A 16,124-nucleotide genomic window follows, 5' to 3' on the forward strand; every position below is an offset into this window, starting at 1 on the left:
TTCCATTTATCCCAAGCTGACAGGAGCAATAATCCCAGCTCTGCTGCTCCGTGCAAACCACCCAGCACACTCCAGGAGTTGTTGGCCATCAGCAGCCAAAATGACCCTTTTCCATCCCAAATTTTCAAGTGTGTTTTAGAAGAGGAGTTTCCAGTGCCACAGGAGTTCACAAGGAGAAGTTTCACTCATTAAAAGGAAAAAAACACCTTTTTTTCCCCCCGATTACTGCCTGGCTTTCTCTCAACATCCACAAAGATCCACAGTTTTCATGGAGGACAGGAGGCAACTGAGGCACGGGAGCTGTGGCCAAGTGTGGAGCATCATTCCCGCCAGCTCCATCCCAATCCCAGGAGCCTGGATCCCATTAGTGGCTTTGGCAGAGTCCTCGGGCCGGGCTCTGCTCCGGGGACTGGAACACGGGACTTTCCTGCTCCATGGTTCACATTCCAGCCTGGCGGTGCTGCCATGGCCGGGGTCAGAGATTTGGGAACGTCTGAAGGATGGGAGCAATGGCATATCGGGAGAAGAGCAGCCTCTGCTTTCCAGAATTAATTATCAGGAACACCGGTGATGCATTTTTCAGGGTTCTGGACCTGCACACCAGGTGGAAGCTCATCCTGAGACACTTCCTTGAGACGAGAAGGAAAAGCTTGGCCAACCAGCAGGGTTGGAATGTTTTCCCAAACGTTTCAACCCAAAGCCAACACAAATCTTCAAAACGACCCTCAGGAGCAGATGGATCCCATCCCTGGAGCAACCTGGGATAGTGGGAGGTGACCCTTGCAGGGGGGCTTGGAATGGGATGAGCTTGAAGGTCCCTTCCAACCCAACCCATTCCATGGTTCTGTGAGAAACTGAGCAGGTGGAACCTTCTCAATTAAAAAAATAAAATAAAATACAATCCAATCATTTAAAAATTACATTTTCAGGACCACAATGGTCCCAAACCAAAAGCTGAAGTTTCTGAGGTTGATTTTTGGGACCTTCCAACCTAAAGGCAACTCCAGAGCAAAGAAAAGGCCCAGAACCTTCTCAAAGTGATTGGCGAAAATGCAGGGGAAAAACGCCATTTCCCAGTGGGAAAAAAAAGGTGGGAAAGGAGTCCCAGAGGTTGGGGAGTGTCTGGAGAAGGTCCTGAGGAACCTGGTCTGTCTGGGTCTTGAGTCCTGCTCAGGAGAGAGGTCCAAGGGCTCTTTGTGGCCAATACTCTTCATGGGCATCTTCTGGAATATTTATTTTTCCCAAAGAAAACGGAGGTATGTCAGATATCCCACCCTAAGAATCTCACTGAATCTTGGATCTGCTTCTTTCCTGCTTCTCAAGAAACTCCAGAAATTGCAAATGGAATGGGATGAGGCAGGCATGAGTAAGGAAAGGAGAGATTTGGGGGAAGAATGTGATAAAAAAGACAAAACAAGGGCAAATATGAACAGAGAGAGATGATTCTGCTTGCTCAAAAGTATTGGAATCTGCTTGGAATTGGGAAAATATCCCGGCATTCCCAACTACAGTAGAAGTTAAATGCAGCTAAACATAAACCACCAGGAATTTAATTAATATCAAGGGCCAGATTCTGCCCAAAACTTCAAAAAAAAGCTGTCACTGGCTCCTTTTGGAAATTCCCACCTGGATTTTCCATTCCAGGCCCCCATCTTTAAGCCAAGATCAAAGTCCACCATTGTTGGTGCTCACTGCCACCACATTCGGCCTTCCCCAGGATGTGGAGCTGGGAAAACCTTCCTGGATATATTCCTGAGGGAATTCCTGACAGAACCTGCATTCCACATGTTCCACAGAAAGCAGCACAAAGGGAACCCCGCTCCTGCCTGGAACTGCTGGGGTCCCTCCTGCCCCTTCCCAGGCTGGAGGAGGTCTCAGGTTCTGATTAAAGGAGAATTAAAAGGTTTATTTAAGGGAAAAACACCCCAAATTATTTAAACTCAGCAGACAGATCCCTCAGGGAATCCAAAGGAGCTTCCCAGCCCTGGATCTGAATGGTTTCCACTCGTGGCACGTTGTGCCAACACTTGGCTCCCGTCCTTCAGGCCGATCAGCAATCCCAAAGCTGCAATTCCAGGCTCAATTCCTGCCCAAACTCCCTGCCCTGCTCCAGTCAGACCTGGAGTGTGAATCCCATCACCCTGATTCCAGGTGGGATGGGAGGGAATGCCCAAATTCCATGGGGCAGGAGAAACCCCAGCAGAAATCTCTCTGCTCTTCACCTGAAGTGTCAAGCAACAAAACCCCTGCGGGAATTTCCTTCCCTTTCTCATCCACATCTCACCTGGGGATGAGATCTGCAACTTCAGAGCGAGCAATAATTATTCCCCAAAATCCTGCAATGGCTGGATTGGCTCCACAGCTTCAAAATTCAGGGAAAGATTCCCTCACTGAACTGTCCCGTCCCCAGACACCAGCTTGGACTGGGATTTGGGATGCCCAGTGAAAAACGAAGCAAATCCAACTCGTGTCAGTCAATAACTGGAGTCACTCGAGTGCAGAATGTGAGGATTCCCTTGGAGCAAAGCTCTGGGGGCTGGAATGCAGCAAATCCCACAGGAGAGATGAGGGAATTCAACCAAACCCTTCCCAGTTCACATTTTCACCACTCATTTCTTTCCCATTTCACTTCCCCAGGCAAGGAGGCAATTCAGCCTCGGGAGATACAGAGCTGGTGCTTGAGCAAACCAGGAAAAAAATCCATGAATCATGGAATCAAGGCATGGTTTGGGATGGAGAGACCTTCAAGATCATCCTGATCCCACACACAGGGACACCTCCAACTATCCCAGGTGGATCCAACCCCAATGTCCAACCTGGCCTTGGACACTGCCAGGGATCCAGGGGCAGCCACAGCAAATCTGGGAATTCCAGCCCAGCCCCTCCCCACCCTCCCAGCCAGGAATTCCTTGCCAAGATCCCAGCCCAATCTCCCCTTTCCCAGTGGAAGCCATTCCCTGGGTCCTGTCCCTCTGTCCCTTGTCCCCAGTCCCTCTCCAGCTCTCCTGGAGCCCCTCCAGGCCCTGCAAGGGGCTCTGAGCTCTGCCTGGAGCCTTCCCTTCTCCAGGGGAATATTCCCAGCTCTCCCAGTGGGAAAAGCTGATGGGAAGCAGCAGCAAACGAGGGAGTAAATTACAGCACTGCACGGACTCTGCTTCCTCCAGTCTCCCCTTCTCCCATTATACCCTGATTTTCTGGGCTATTTTTTACTCCTGGCCCTGCCTAACGAGCTGCTGACTGGCTTGGCCACCTCCAAGCCGTGACAGATGGCTCCACACGCTGCTGTTAATGTGCTGGAAAACACCCCTGGATGGATCCAGCCCTGCCCGACCCCAGCACGGAGCTCCGGGGAGCCTTCCCAGAGTGGGTTTCATTTCACTGCCTTGTGCCTTTCCCCACTATTTATATCCTAAGCGTGATCAGATGGGAGCAGGAATATAAAAAATATTCTTTCCACAGCCCATGACATCACCTTTTCCTCTTGGAAAAGTCGGTAACTCCATACGTTTTTATGCACGCAGCCCCACACGGGCTCTGCTCTCTCCTTACAGCAGCAGAACATTGCCGTCTATGAAAATTAAAGGATAATCTATAGGAAAAATGTGCTACTGGAGAGAAATTTGTGCTGGAGGCTTCTCTGCTTTCTATTAAGGGCCCTTTGGAAGGAGTTTCGAGTGGCTGAAAGGCAGAGGGATAATTAAATGGCCAAAATTATGGCTTTAAACAGACGGAGGGCAGGGTTAGATGGGATTTTGGGAAGGAATTCCTCCCTGTGAGGGTGCCGAGGTCCTGGCAGAGAGATTGTGAACTCCTCACCCCTGGAAGTGTCTAAGGCCAGGCTGGATGGGGCTTAGAGCAACCTGGGATAGCAGGAGGTGTCCCTGCCCATGGCAGGGGGCGGGATGGAATTTATGGTCCTTTCCATCCCAAACCAATTTGGGATTCTGAGTTCCACAGGGATCAAACAGGAGCAGAATTTCCCCCAAACTGGGGATGGAGCCGTGCACCCTCATCCCATGAACCTGCTGCCACAGCCAGCCAGAGGGACGAGGTCTGACAGCAGGTTTGGACCCTAGTCACTCCAAACATGAATTCCCACCTCCATCGGGGCAGGAGGGAAAGGAGCGTGAACTTGGGGTGACCTCCAAGAAATCCCTGAACCTAAAAATATGACAGACAAACTGTTTCCACCGAGAGCTGCTATATAAAACCACCCCGGCTGAAAACTCCTCTGGAGCTAACCTCAAACACGAGGCGAATTCCAGCCCCGCTGTTTTCCTCTGGCATCCCGGAATGTTCGTCTCCAGGACAGAACTGGCTGTTCAAGCGAGCCCCCGCTCCTGCAGAAGTGATTGTTTTCAAGCACTTTGGAAAAGCGATCCCGCACAGGGGCTGCATTCCAGGCAGGATTCCCTCCCCCCTCCAGGTTTTAAGCATTAAGAGGAGCAGAGCAAGAACAGACTTTGTCCACTCGGCTTCCAAGTCGCCGCAAATTAAAGGGAGAAAAGACATTTTTTGGTTTCTTTACAGCACGGAGGATCACAGAATCATTGAGGTTGGGAAAGATATTCAAGATCATGGAATGGTTTGGGTTGGAAGGGACTTAAAAGATGATCCAGTGCCACCCCTGCCCTGGGCAGGGACACCTCCTGCCGTCTTAGGTGCATCCAAGCCCCAGTGTCCAACCTGGCCTGGGAAACTGCCAGGGATCCAGGGGCAGCCACAGCAAATCTGGGTATTCCATCCCAGCCTCTCCTCATCCTCCCAGCCAGGAATTCCTTCCCAAGATCCCACCTAAACCTCTGCTCTTTTCCTTTAGAACACTTCCCTCGTGTCCTGCCCGTGTGGGAAGCCTCTCCCTCTTTCCCTTCAATCCCCTCTGGGCACTGAAGAGCTGCAGGGAGCTCTCCCGGGAGCCTTCCCCTCTCCAGGCCGGACACCCCAACTGGGACCAGTCCAGCTGTGGATTCCCGAGCTGCTGGATCCCCCAGAGGCCGACAACAGCTCAAGATGGGAACAAACCGAGGCATTTGCAGCAGGGTTTCTGTTCCCTGCGTGGCTTGGAGCCGTGACTCATTTGCGGGGACTATTTCTGGTTACGGGCACAACCCGGCAGGGCTCAGGAGCTCTCAGGTTCGCTTGATCTGTGCAACAAAAGATCCCAATCTCCCGTGGCTGTCAGTGCCCATCCCCGCCTCGTTTCCCCATCGGCAGCCCTCATGTCAGCAGCCAAATTAAGGGATTACAGCCGGGAACATTTAACGAGATTAGATCGGGGGAGTGTTTGCGCTTCCACGGAGGCTGCGAACAGGAGGATGGGGAGATGCCAACAACCTCGGTCACACCTACAGCTCCTGCCCTGTCTGTCTGTCTGTCTGTCTGACACCACGCGAGACAAAAGGCAGACTTTGTTTTATGGTGTTCAGCACATCAGGCTCCAGCCCGTGCTGAAAACACACACAAGGGCTTTAAATAAAATTCACGGATCTGCGGCAACTGGAATTTCCAACGCCAGGAACTCCCAGCCCCACCCCAGCCCAGCACGCAGCACTTTATGGGATCACAGAAGAGTTTGAGCTGGAAAAGACCACAGGCAGGGACCCTTCCACTCGACCAGGCTGCTCCGAGTTCACCCAGCCTGGCCTGGATTCGTGGGAAGATCCCAAATAAAAAACCCCAAACGAAAATCACAGGAATTAAAGCGCTGCTCACAAGAGCTCTCACCCCAAAACACACAAACCCCGATTAAGCACCACAAACAAAATCTCTGTCTGGCCAAACCAAGCCCAAATTTTGACCAATTAATCAGAAAAGACACGAACGGAGCCAGGGAGCTGAATTATCCTATTTAGGGAAGTCAGGGTTTGCTCAAGCAAGAGGAAGGCTCGGGGTGACTCACAGGACCCAACCGCTGCCATCCCCACGGATTATCCAGAAAACACGAGCTGGGTCAAGGAAGTTGGGCCATTTAACACCAACTATTCCAGTATTTATTTATTTTTTTATGGGCCAGTTAACACCAACTATTCCAGTATTTATTTGTTTTTTGTAAGTCAGAGCTGGTGCACAGCTCTCAGCGCTGGGAATGAATTCTCACAGCAGTATTTTCAAACTTGAGCCAAAACAACTCCAAAGTCTCCTCAAAACCTTCCTCCCTCGGACACAGATGGGAATCGGGGAATAAACATGAGGACCTCCCTATCATTCCTGCACCAAATCCATGCCATGTGCTGCTTTTCCCAGGGACTCCAAACTGCAGCATTTTTGGGACTCGTTTGGCTTCAAAGCAAGAAAATTCTCAAAGCAGTGGGAAGTTCATCCCAGTGCTCTGCAAAGAGTTGGAGCCACAACATCCCTGGAGAAGGGAAAGGCCAGGACTTTCTTCTATCTGGGATGGGATTAATGACGGAATTGTGGAATTATGGAATCATGGAATCATTTGGGCTGGAAGGGACCTTAAAATCACCTCATGTCCACCCCATCCCATAGGCAGGGACACCTCCCACCGTTCCAGGTGGATCCAAGCCCCAGCATCAAACCTGGCTTTGGACACTGCCAGGGATCCAGGGGCAGCCAGAACAAATCTGGGAGTTCCAGCCCAGCCAGGAATTCCTTCACAAAATCCTATCCATCCCTGCCTTCAGCCGCTCCTGGGACTGCAGCCCTTTCCTGATCTTCTCTCCCTCCACATTGCCTGGACAGTCCTGGAGCTCAGGAACTCCTCCTGGTCCCAAGGAACGCGTCCTCCCTCTGGTCAGCCTCACAGCTTCACCCCAATCCCCCTGCAAACCCCACAGCAGCCAGCACCCCCTCTCTGCTCTGGTGGTCAGACCACCTCCATCTTCATCAATTAAAGGCTGGGCCCGATGATCCCAGAGGTCTTTTCCAACCTAAATGATTCCATGATTCTGCAATTAAAACCCATTAGGCTAATTGCTCCCCTCCTCCCTGTGCACCCAGCACATGGAGCCTTCTTGGAACTTGGCTGGTCCCACCATGGAGCTGTTGAGGATTTGTCGAAAAACGGAATAATGAGGGTACTTGTGCCAATATTTAGTCCAAATTGCACTCCGGATTTCTAATCTTGTTTAAAAAAAAAAAATCTTTCTAATCTTGTTAAATCTGTGATGCTTTGGTGAATTTGTTCCATTTCCAGGCTGAAGCGTTGTGTTTATCAAAGGGCAGGATGCAAAGTCAACCTGAAGGACAGAAGCTCAGTCCAGGACATTCCTGGTTGGCTCATTTCAGGTGTGAAGAAACACAGAATCATGGAATTACTGAGGCTGGAAAAGTCCCCTCAGATCATTGACACTCAGCTCTGCCAAGGCCACCACTGCCCCATGCCCCCAAGTGCCACATCCACAGAGCTTTGAAATTCCTCCCGGGGTGGGGACTCCACCTCTGTGCCAGTGCTGGAAAACCTTTTCTGTTAATAAATTCTCCCTAAAATCCAGCCCAAACGGGACATTCAGGTCCCTGGCACATCCTGAGGCTGTGTCCTCTTGTCCTGTCCCACAGGGAGCAGATCCTGACCCCCACCTGCCCATTTCCTCTCTGCCCCCACAGGAACGGCCTTTTGGAGACCATATTCCCAAACCCCAAATCCCCGAAACGGCAGAAGCGCATTTAAAGCTGGGAAGTGAAGCTGGCTCTGCACAGCTGGACTGGAACAAACCCCTCCTCAGCTCCCGTCCTTCCCCTGGGAGCAGCGCTGTGACCGCACAGCTCCCCTCCGTCAGGACAGACAGATGCGGACACACATCCGATTACCCACCTGTCACTCACAGCCAGCGGCCCCGCTCCTCCAGCCAAGGGGCTGGCGCCATTTCAGGCCCCGAAAAACATCCACCAGCTGCTGCTCCAGTGGGACACAAATCCCCTGGAAACCTGTGTCCCATCTACTCATCCTTCGTGGACAGCTGGGACACCTCCGGGCCTCTCTGACGGCAGCATTGACACACCTGGGCAATCACGGGATCATCTGGGCTGGAAAAGCCCTCCAAGATCGAGTCCAACTCCTCCCCAGCACTGCCCAGGCCACCACTGACCATGTCCCCAAGTGCCACATCTGCAGGGCTTTGAAATGCCCCCCAGGGATGGGGACTCCACCCACCGCCCTTGGGAGTTTTGTTCCAATGCTTGACAACCCTTTCTCCTATAGGAATCCTACAGGAAATCTGCACTTAAACACTGAAATGGATTTAGAGCACAGAACTTCCCACTCTCACCAGATCAACCTCGAAACTCTCCTAGCAGACCCAGCCTAAAAATAACCCATTTATGCATTTAACGGCAGCTAATCCAAGCCCACACGCCCTGGAATCAGCAGAACCTCCAGGAATGGAAATGACCATTTTTATCCTGGGATGGCGGGGAGCTAATTAATTGAAAAACCATCCTGTGATTCCGTGAATCCAATGGGAAGGTTGGAATCGATCCCGACGCAATGTTCCTGGCTATACAGTGCCACCTTGCTGTCAACCCATCAATGAAATGACATCTGGGAAGGGTGGAATGTGCAGCACCTTCACCTCGAGTGACCCGGGAATTCTGGGCTGGAATACGACATTAAAATCACCTTAATCCCAATTCTGAACCTATTCCAAGTGATCTGCTCTCCGATGGACTCTCACATCGTCATTCCCACAGTTTCTCTCCACCCCTTGAGGTACGAAGAGGTTGATCTCCCTCTCCTCTCCTCCCCTGCCGTTCCTCACTGACCTTATCTCATCGATTTCCCTCCTAATCCACGTGTCCAGCGCTCCATAAACGCCGCTCAGTATTTGTACTCCTCGAATCGAAGGGGAAAAAAATCAATGGGAGACTCCAAGAACAGATTGCTCTGGGATTGTGTGTCTGGGAGGGAATTAATCCCTCATTCCTGAGGGACACGGTGGCCACAGGCCTCGCAGTCAAAGTCACCTTGATGGGGAAGAGCCCCAGCAGTCCTGTCCCTCATCCCATGGTGTTATCCCAGGAAGTTGACTCCTTGGCTGGCAGAACACCCCAAGCTTTTCCAGGAGCTAACATTTCCCTGCTCTGAAATGATCCAGCTGCCCGCGAGAGGTCACAAGGAGAAGAATGACAGGGATGCACTGGGATAAAGTTTCCCTACGGCTTCAAAGGCACGAGAGCTCTGCACAACTTCCCTGACCACCCACCACGATCCGGCTGGGGGATCCCATTCCAGGGAAACCCGGCAGCAACAGGAGCTCCCGGGGGGGAACCTCACATGGCAGCAGGTGAAGGTTGGATGAATGAAAGGCAGCTCCATAAAAGCTCCTTTATGGACAGCTCCTCCTCATCCCCCAGGAGTGGCAGCTCCCGGATCACTGGGGTGGGTTTGGTTTCCCAGCTGGGGGTGTGGAGGTGAAGGGCACCCACCTCTGGTCCCCTCTGTTCCCGTCAGTCCCGCCTCAATCTGCGGGATAAAGGGCATGTGGGCCCTGCAACTCCGCCGGTGTCTGTTTTCCCAGCTGGATGAGAGACTGCAGTTACAGGGAAGGAATCTCGGGAAGGAGATCCCGGCTCCCAGAGAACGGCCCCGCTCCAGGGAAGGTGGGCCAGGGGCAGCCAGAGGGTGTTCAGGAGGAGCCAGAGGCTCCAGCTGAGTCTTGGAGGAATAAAACCCAACGGAAACACGTTCCTGGCTCAGTGCAAGGTCCCTTGGGATGAGGTTCTCCATGGAGTCCCTGGGAGTGGCTCCTTGTTTTGCCATAAAATTCCACCAGACCAGGCTGGAGCCACTCCTCACCCCGGAAGTGCCCAAGGCCAGGTTGGAGCGCCCTGGGATGGTGGAAGGTGTCCCTGCCCATGGCAGGGAATGAGAGGACCCTTGGGGTCCCTTCCAATCCAAACCATTCCCTGATTCTGTGATTAATGTGGGAAAGGTCTCTCCCACCTCACCACCTCCTGCCCCGACACCCACACCCGCCCCGTGCCCTGCCCACACGGCATCCCGAAGAATTCAACACCCAACCACGAGGTCCCAAACCCCGCTCCTCACTCTCCAGCTCCTCATTTCCTCCCTTTATTCCCTTTGTCTGGAAGGCTCCCAGTGACAGAGGATTTGATTGTTTGTTTGCTTTTATTGTTCCAGAGGGCCGAGTGTCGACAGGCTCCACAATTCCCAGCGCCCAAAAACCCCGGCAGCGCTCCCCGCTGCCCAGAAGTGCTAACAGGACATGTTTGCACTCCAGGGTTTTTTTTGTTTGGAGGCTCCAGGGAGCATCCAGGCACTTTTAAGTCCTCCCCATGCCACTGCATCCCTCCTGGATGGAGAGTGATGGCCTCGGAGCCTGAGCAGCCGAAGGGGAGAGGGGTCTGTGTGATTTTAATGGGATTGAACCACAAAAGGCTGGGTTTAAAGCAACACTAAGACCAGTTTAAACCCACCAAGGCAGGAAAAATCAGAGTTAAGGCTCTAAATCTGCTCTGAGCTCCTGCTTTTGTGTTTCCTGCCCTCTTCCCATCCCTTTTCCGCAGAGCACAGCGACAGGCAGCTTGGATTTCCAGCCCAAACTTTGGAGGATCCTTCCCTTTGTGAGTCAGGCAGTTAACGCTGATTTAAAAACAAATAAACCACTCCATGCACCCTTCTCCAACACTGTTGGGATTTGGGCACTGGGAAAAAAAAACAACAAAAAAAAAAAAAAAAACAGTGCCCTGAGCCTGACAAAGAAGAAACAGAGTGGTTTGGCCAAGGCTCTGGAATGTTCTTCCTGGAGCGCCGGGCTGGCCGCAGCCCGAGGGATCCCTGCTGGCTCCCCGGGCAGTGCCTGCCCAACAACCCATGGCTGAGCACGTGGATCCATGCTGGGGGCAGGAAAAATGGATTTACAGCTCATCTCTGGTGGGCCTCTAACGTGGAGCAGCGTTCCCAATGGGAATTCCGGGAAGGGTGAGCAGTGCCAGAGGTGTGGGACACCTGGAAGAGCAGGGCTGTGGGTTGGAGCTCGGCCTGAACTTCAGGAGGTCCCAAAAGAGTTCCCTAATATCTCTTGCTAGTTCTTAGATGTCTCCCAGCTACCCTGGGACAGGTTTTGACCCAGATCCAGTTGGTTTTCCAGGGAAAACACCTCATTTTGATGTCACTGCCTGGGGGTCACAGGTGAACACTGAGGCACAAGGATCAGGTGGTATTGGGGGCAGGATAAAGCCAAGAAAGGGCCTCTCATTGAACACCTGTGGGTTTGGGCTTGATAATTTTGGTTTCCCTCCATCTCCTTTCTGTTTCTTCACCTCTCCCAAGTGTTTTTAGGGAGCCATGGGGTGGGAGAGGGTTGGAGACAATACTTTAACAGGGAATGGTCCCTTCTCCTAAGTGACAAAGCAACAGGAAAAGAGGAAACAGCCTCAAGTTGTGCCACGGGAGGTTCAGGTTGAGTATTGGGGAAGATTTCTTCCTGGAAAGGGTTGTTAAGCCCTTTAACTCAATAAATCTGCAACATCACAGATTTTCAAAGGTAAATTAATTCCAATTATGGATTGAGAACATGAATCCAGGCATTTCTGGAGAGAGAAATCCAATGTTGAGGTGTTTTCTTTGTGCTAACGAAATTATTGACTTCCCCTTGCCGATGACCTTGGAGAGGACACTCAGCCACCCCTGAGGTCCACCAGGAATTAACTGCAGCTTTGGCTTCCCCAGGCAACCTGGCATTTAGGAAAGCCAAGGTAATTTGGGTTTCTGGAAGTAGAGAGGTGGGACAGAGGATGAAGGCGATAATATTAATATTAAGAAGAATAACAACAACAACTTCTGGGAAGCTGATGTGGTTACGGATGCCTAGAGAAGCCTCCATCACACTCAGGGGTGTTAGGAAACAAAATATCCTTTAATTAGCAGTAATTAGCTCAGCTGGAAGTCAAGCACCTGCCCTTGCTGCTCTCCATTATCTCCTCAGACTCTTCAGGGCTTCGTGTTTGCACAAGAAGCAGCAAAACGGGCACTTTTCGATGGCCTGTGGGCACCACCTTAATGAAGGTGATTAATAACGCTGGATAAATGACCCAGGAGATATCAGTCGGTGTAAGGAACTTGGAGAGGAGCCACTGAAGTAGTTAAGAGCCTGGAGATAGGATCTGAACAGCAAAATCCTGGATTTAAGGGTGATGATCCAACCAGCTCCAACCTCTCCTTGCTGGGAAATGAGGAATTAGGGCTGACACTGGAACCTGTGTCTTCACACCTCTGTTTCCTGAGTGCTCCAGGTATTTGCCAGGAAATAATAACGGAATTCTGGAATTCAGCATTTCCCTTGGCACGTTTGGGAGCTGCGGGCAGGGATGCAGAGCTGGAAAAGGGCTATGGATCACCGGGCTGGACAGGACAATGTGGCAGAGGCCACAGAAAAAGTGGTGAAAGAATTCAACGGTTGTTAAGCAAGGACAGGACCCACAGGAGTGAAGGATGCAGGAAAACAGGGGGAATGGGAGAGGTTGATGGTTGGTTGATGATCTTGGAGGTGCTTCCTAGCCTGAGTGATTCTGTGCTGATTATAAAGTAAAAAAGATGCAAAATGCAAATGTTGTCTTTCCATGGTAAAAACTTCCCCTGCAAAGAGCCCTAAACACTGAAGGTGAGCAGAAACCCAAAAGTACAACCTGGCTTCTCAAAATCCTGGAACGGGCTGGGTTGGGGACCATGGAGATCATCCCGTTCCAACCCTCTGGCACGGGCAGGGACACCTCCCACTGCCTCAGGGGGATCCAAGCCCCAGTGTCCAGCCTGGCCTGGCACACTCCCAGAGATCCAGGGGCAGCCACAGCTTCCCTGGACAAAGCCCAGCGCTCAGATCCCTCTTTGGCCATAGCAGAGCGAGAGAATTCCAAGAACTGGAATTCAGAGTTCAGCTCAGAACTCGAGCTCTGAGGCTGAGGCCAGGCAAGGCAGTGGGGGAGGGGGGCTGGAGCCAACAGAACAATTTGGAGATGAAAAACAGCGACTGAAACGAGCTGAAAACCCCTCGTGAGTCACCTTTTCATCCCTGCCCTCCTGCATCCAGTGACTAACGTGGCAACAAAGCCGTGGGAGCTGCTCTCCCAGCAGAAACCCTGGAGACACAAGCAGGGACATGCGGGAGGAGACACCTCGGCGGGAGAGTTTGGTTAATTGATCATCCCCTCCGTGTGGTTCTCAGCTCCTGCTCTATCTCCCAGCAAAACCAGCTGGGAAGGATCAGCCAAACCAGTTTGCTGAGCAGGAGGGCTCTGGGCTCACCCAAAGTCTTGTTTTTGCTCTGCTCCCCACACATCTCCTGACTTTGCAGGGCTGGGGAGCCACATTTAGCTGTAAGATACAAAAACAAGTTAAAAAAAACACCCAGAGCTCCCTGCCTGGTGGGAATGAACCTTCAGGGCATCCTGGATGCTGCCATGGAGTGATTGGAGGGAGTGGCTCCACCTTCCCACCACCAAAATGGTGACAGAGCTGAGCAGTGGCCAGGGCCACCAGTGTCACACCAAGGGGACCTTCAGCCCCAGTTCCCAAGGCCTTTCCCTCAGCCACCACCTGGGGACGGAAGCCCCGGAGCTCATGGAAGCAGTAGGAGACAGGGATACATCTCATGGGAGGTCTTGAGTGGAAAGAGATCCACCAAAATTGAGTCCAACCCCTGGGACAAAATCCCATTCTGGGCACCCCTGAGAGCGTTGTCCCAATGCTCCTGGAGCTCCGGCAGCCTCGGGAATGTGCCCATTCCCTGGGGAGCTGTTCCAGTGCCTGACACAAGGACACAGTTCCAGGCCTCCCAGTGCCCTTAGAGCAGCCAACAACCCAGCCAGAGGGGGTTCCCAACACCTGATTTATCAGCTGGTATTTGATAAGAAGCCAGGCTGGAAGCCCACCGTTCCAGCACAACTGGAGTTCCCGGAGTGACCTCACACTGGCTGCTCCCTCCAAGGGAGCAGGTGGTTCCTTAAAGCCAGGCACGGAGCCCAGGAATCCAGGCTTCTGGAATGTGAGGCTCAGGGATGAGCTCACGCTGCAGCTTTGCTCCTCTATTTGGTTCTTATTTTTAGATAAAAAGGTGTAGGGCTGGAGAAAACGGGAACATCTGGTGACTGCACAGGAGAGACAGGAAACCTGGGAGAAGTTAGGGATATCCCTGGAAGTGTCCCAGGCCAGGTTGGACACTGGGGCTTGGAGCAGCCTGGGATAGTAGGAGGTGTCCCTGCCATGGCAGGGGTGGAATGGGATGGGATTTAAGGTCTCTTCCCTTCCAAACCATTCCATGATTCCATCACAGAGCAGGGATGGAAGGGAATTGTGTTCCTGAGGGGATCATTCTTTCATTAAGCGTCTCTATCAGGGCTAATAAGAGAAAAATGAACACATTAGAGGGAGACTTCCCATTCCCAGCTGGCCAGGGTCCAGCAGGATCCCACAATAACCACAGCTGGATCCTAACACAGGGAAAACACACAAAGCAGTTCCCATGGGACAAGCAGAGTCATGGAATGGGTTGTGTTGGATGGGACCTTAAAGGGACACCTCTCACTATCCCAGGGTGCTCCAAACTCCAATGTCCAGCCTGGCCTTGGGCACTGCCAGGGATACAGGGGCAGCCACAGCAAATCTGGGAATTCCAGCCCAGCCCCTCCCCACCCTCCCAGCCAGGAATTCTTCCCCAAGATCCCACCTAAGCCTGACTTTGCCTGTCTTAACCCCACTGACGAGGTTTGAGGAGCTGATGCTGAAACTCAAACCCACCAAGTCTGCATAAAGAAAAGCAGAACAATGCTGGGGGTGAGGAGTGGAACCTCCCTGTCCCCACCCCTTGGACATCCAGGTGCCTCAGTCCAGGTGGGTTCCCACCTGCCTTGGTCCAAACTTCCCTCAGAGCTCAGGCTGGCACCTGCAGAGGAAGCTCAGCACTCAGGATTTACAACTCACTGGACAGGATAAAAGGCTGGGAGGAGGGAGCTCTCATCACTGAGTACATTCCCTCCCTGGAGCCCAGAGTGGAATTCCTCAAGTGCTGGAGACAGATTTTCCTTGGAAGGCGGCCACGAGTGCTGATCTGGCTTCTAGGAGAGATCGGCGTGGCCAGGGATTGCAGGGACCTCAGAGAGCAGCACAAAACCCTCCTCTTGCACCAACGTCCTCACAACAAACCCATGAAAAACAAAAGTTAAAACACTTCCCGCTGTGGGCAAAACAGGGAATGATTCCACATGTGGGCTTGGGAATGACCTGAGAGCACCTGGAGATCTCCAGTGGTGTTTGGGCATTCAGGGGTGTTTGGTGAAGATCCAGAGGAGCTGATTATTTCAAATTTCAGCAAGGTTATTCATGGGACTAAATTTTTTTTCAGATTTCTAAAATACAGCACTGAGTGTGTAAGAGCAACGTTTAAACTGGAAGGGGGAAAAGCAAATATTCCTTTCTTGTAAAACCTTAAATATTTGAGTCTCACTCCTGCAGAAGGACTTGAGATGGGAGTTGGTTTCCTTTATGACTTCATTAAGTGTATTTATGGATTTTGAATTGTCCCAGAATAGGAAATCAAGCCCCATTTTACATTTCTGCCTGCTCAAAATAGTGATTTTGATTCTCTGGGCTCAACTCTTTTCCAGTCAGGGATGGAATTGCTCCTGATTTCCTTGGGCACGAGGGGAAAACCAGGATTTTGATGTACAAAACTTGAGTCTGCTGCTCTGAACAAGGACAAACTCTGATGCCTTTAAAAAGTGACATCTTCTTAGGGTTTATTTCCCATTACAATAATCTGCACCAAGGCACAAACCAAGTCACCACATTTTCCTATCACTTCATACTTTATAAATTTCGGTCATTCCCTTAATCATCCCCTATTACAGTGAAAATTTTCTCGGATTTACAAATGTTCTGCAGCAGCTCCTACTGAACTATGCTGGGAAGGGAAACCTCTTTAATTTCCCTACTTTGGTGAATTCTTGCCCAGTCATTTTTCCTCCCTGGGTCATTCAATTTAAATCAGCATTGTGGTGACATTCCACAGAATCATGGAATGGTTTGAGTTGGAAGGGACCTTAAATCTCATCTCACTTCATCTCCAGCCATGGACAGGGACATCTTACACTATCCAAGCCTCAATGTCCAACCTGGCCTCGGACACCTCCAGGGACCCAGCTGCTCTGGG

At 51.6% G+C, this 16,124-nt stretch overlaps 2 protein-coding genes across 6 annotated transcripts in view; both read right to left on the bottom strand.

Annotated features, from left to right (window-relative positions):
- The window catches only part of EXOC6B (exocyst complex component 6B), a 290,871-nt gene that overhangs the window by 48,628 nt on the left and 226,119 nt on the right, over positions 1 to 16,124 (bottom strand). The window lies entirely within an intron of this gene.
- RAB11FIP5 (RAB11 family interacting protein 5) overlaps positions 36 to 16,124 on the bottom strand; it is a 447,460-nt gene continuing 431,371 nt past the window's right edge. The window contains exon 7 of the mRNA XM_068189174.1: positions 36 to 46. The gene's annotated coding sequence lies outside the window, so the exon portion shown is untranslated. The remainder of the gene's footprint in view (positions 47 to 16,124) is intronic.

This window comes from Anomalospiza imberbis, chromosome 4 (assembly GCF_031753505.1).
Source record: "Anomalospiza imberbis isolate Cuckoo-Finch-1a 21T00152 chromosome 4, ASM3175350v1, whole genome shotgun sequence".
Classification (NCBI taxonomy): Eukaryota; Metazoa; Chordata; class Aves; order Passeriformes; family Viduidae; genus Anomalospiza; species Anomalospiza imberbis.